The sequence below is a fragment of the Osmerus mordax genome, chromosome 5 (genome assembly GCF_038355195.1).
Source record: "Osmerus mordax isolate fOsmMor3 chromosome 5, fOsmMor3.pri, whole genome shotgun sequence".
In the NCBI taxonomy this organism is placed as follows: domain Eukaryota; kingdom Metazoa; phylum Chordata; class Actinopteri; order Osmeriformes; family Osmeridae; genus Osmerus; species Osmerus mordax.
Window position 1 is genome coordinate 7130946 of NC_090054.1, and position 3112 is coordinate 7134057.

Consider the following 3112-nt stretch of genomic DNA (forward strand, 5'->3'; position numbering starts at 1 on the left):
ATCAAAAAGATGGTAAGAACCCCGCATCATGAGTGAAGGAGACAGATGCGTTAAGATTGGTGGTTGCATTGTTTTGGTTGATAACATCCTTCAGTGTCAGGATAAGATACATATTGTTTTCAGGGAATATGAAGTAATCGAACCATTTTTTGAGTATCCTCTGAATTCTTGTAAGTTGGGTATCTTCCTGGTTGGCAACATTTAATCAACCCTGAAAATCACTGAGTTATTTGACCATGTTGATAAATATGTGAGGTTACCAAAAAAAGACAAATTTATTGCAGTGCCACTACTGCACTTGTGTCAGTGATTTAATTTAGCCCTTTCAGCAGGATAAAGACAGTCCTTTCCCCATTTGGTTCTCTGTAGAGTGTATGGGAGTCAGTTGGCTGAGCGGTGAGGAAGTCGGACTAGTAATCCGAAGGTTGCCAGTTCGATTCCCGGTCATGCAAACTGACGTTGTGTCCTTGGGCAAGGCACTTCACCCTACTTGCCTCGGGGGAATGTCCCTGTACTTACTGTAAGTCGCTCTGGATAAGAGCGTCTGCTAAATGACTAAATGTAAATGTAGAGTCAGTTGTTTATGTAGCACCAAAAAACGCATAGATAGGATTGTTGTAGTCTGCAATCTCTTTACCATTCTACTGAGCGGGATATAAAAGCCAGTAGCATCTCCACTATCTTTTTACCTCTGCTGCATAATTACCTTTACAAGCTTGATGTCTTGAGCCTGGTTGTAAAATATAGAGGCTAGCCAAGAATTTGATTGGAGACTCCCTGGAATTGGGGAGGTTGTTTTGCCGTTGACTGGTTGATGCTAAAGTTAATATCATGTGGACTTCTGGTGCTTGGATTTTGGATAGCCTCGGTTTGTGGTTAACATTAGTTGTTAGCAACCCCTTGGTGGAAGCACGAGGGGGCAGAGGGTTCTCACTGATGTCTTAGCTATCGCCGTTCGACGTCGATTTCTTTGCATCAAGATACATCGTACACGTAGACACCATAAAACTATACAAAAGAATGCACAAATACAACAATGTAAATACACACAGGTTATAGCACAAAGGAATTATGTCTCGAACGTGTGCTGCTAGCAATTACATACATAGCACGTGCGGAGGTAAAATATTACAAAGGAATGAGAATAAGACAAGTTTGACAAGTTCAACGCATATACATATTACCTCGCTCCGCTTTCCAAATGGAAAACCAAATGTAGTATTATTCTGTTCACCAAACACGATTATTTAGAAACGAAATGCTGCTTCTTTTCATAATGTCTGCATTGAACTTCTTTCCATTCAAGTCATTTAGCATTTTACAGCTGCACGCACCTACGTGATGACGTAAACAGCCCACAAACATCAAACAAGCCGGTCATTACACAAGTGCTACTTTGTTAAGGGGGCTGCATGTATGCTGAGATCTGTATACTCAAGCACAGCTATTTTGTTTACTTGAGGTTGTAAATAGTTTCAGTTTTTACGTTGGTCAGATGTTGTCAGTTATTTGTGTTGGTACCATACCTACCTGCAATAACTAAGATTTGTTTCAAACAGAATGTTTAAAATAGTAGAGTTTTTGGAAACTCATGAGGTGGAGCTGGTCCCAGCAATTTGGGAGGAGAATGGCCAGTGTGGTTGGCCAAACTTGAGGGGCATGGCCCTCCACCAGGCCGTCAAGAACCTAATGGCTCCTAGCCTTGACTGGGACCGGTGGGAGGTCCGCACGATGTATACAACAGGTAAATTTGACTTTTAAAGCTAGGTTTCACTTATTCTGACATTGTATGCATGACCATTAGCTAAGGTACATTGTTACACAACCCTCCGCAATGCATGACTTTGATTGGTCAATTGCAGCATGCTGTGGTCCCTAGATAGGGAGTCAGATGGCTGAGCGGTGAGGGAATCGGGCTAGTAATCCGAAGGTTGCAAGTTCGATTCCCGGTCATGCAAACTGACGTTGTGTCCTTGGGCAAGGCACTTCACCCTACTTGCCTCGGGGGAATGTCCCTGTACTTACTGTAAGTCGCTCTGGATAAGAGCATCTGCTAAATGACTAAATGTAAATGTAGATTATATTGTCCACTTGCCAGTATAACAGACTTGTTGTTTGGCTCAACACTGTATTTCTTATGGTGTTTGTGTAATTCTTAGCCTGAGTCTAATAAGGTTAAATGTAACTGTGTTTTACAGACAGCTATGAAGAGGGCAGGAGGAAGGCCAAAGAGGCAGAGACGTGGTCTGACCTCCAATCGGACACTGATTGTGGGAGTGGACCACAAAGGCCACAAAGGCGCAAAACGTATGGGTACCATTACTATTCCTTGATGCTTTGAGGTCATATTTACAGTTGTTTTTTACTTTGATAATTTTTATTTTTTTTATAGGAAGAGTGTCCGGATTGGCACCCCTGAAGAAGATTCAGACGACGAGCCGGCCCCTAAAATCTTATGTCAACCTGCCCCCCCGATTGCATACCCTGCAGTCCCCACCATCCCCAATTTGTCAGCAGCATCCCAGAACTGCTCTTTTTCAGAGCTCCTATCACATTGGGAGCCTATCAATTCGACATGTGAGTGTATTCTTTTGTTTTCTGATTGATTTTCCTTTGTAGGTATTCATTTTGTAGATAATGTTTCCTCACTTCCTTAATATATTGTTTTCTTGTAGTGCTGCCAGGCCCACCCCAGCAATCAGCAGAACCAGGTAGGGTCAATAGTGATTTCTACTCAGCCATGTTACTGGCATTTGTGTTTTTTGTTCATCACCTGGAAAGAAATAGTTTTGAAAGTGATCCAAACTATATTGTTCCGCTATAGTTATAGTTGTGGCGTGGACTATTATTTTATATATAGAATGATTTCTAAAACTGTATCTTATACTTATAGTTATCGTCCTTGGTGTGAATGGGCCTTGAGGATGGAGTTGTATAGGTTTGTAGTGTATTTATCTAAAAACATTATTGTTAACTTCTTTGTTATAGCCATACTGAGGGAGGTCCTGACTAAATTAGAGATGGTGCTGGACCAACAAACCCAGATTCTCAGGCTTCTCCAGCACCGAGAGGTTCAGCTCCAGCCAGGCAACATTGAGGAAGGTCTACTGCC

The 3112-nt window shown here is 42.0% G+C and overlaps 1 long non-coding RNA gene across 1 annotated transcript; it reads left to right on the forward strand.

The window, feature by feature from the left end:
• Positions 1 to 2455: 2455 nt before the first annotated feature.
• LOC136942812 (uncharacterized) lies at positions 2456 to 3112 on the forward strand. Its single transcript, XR_010876639.1, has 3 exons — positions 2456 to 2577; positions 2676 to 2711; positions 2989 to 3112. It is a non-coding gene; the product is annotated as an uncharacterized lncRNA (long non-coding RNA).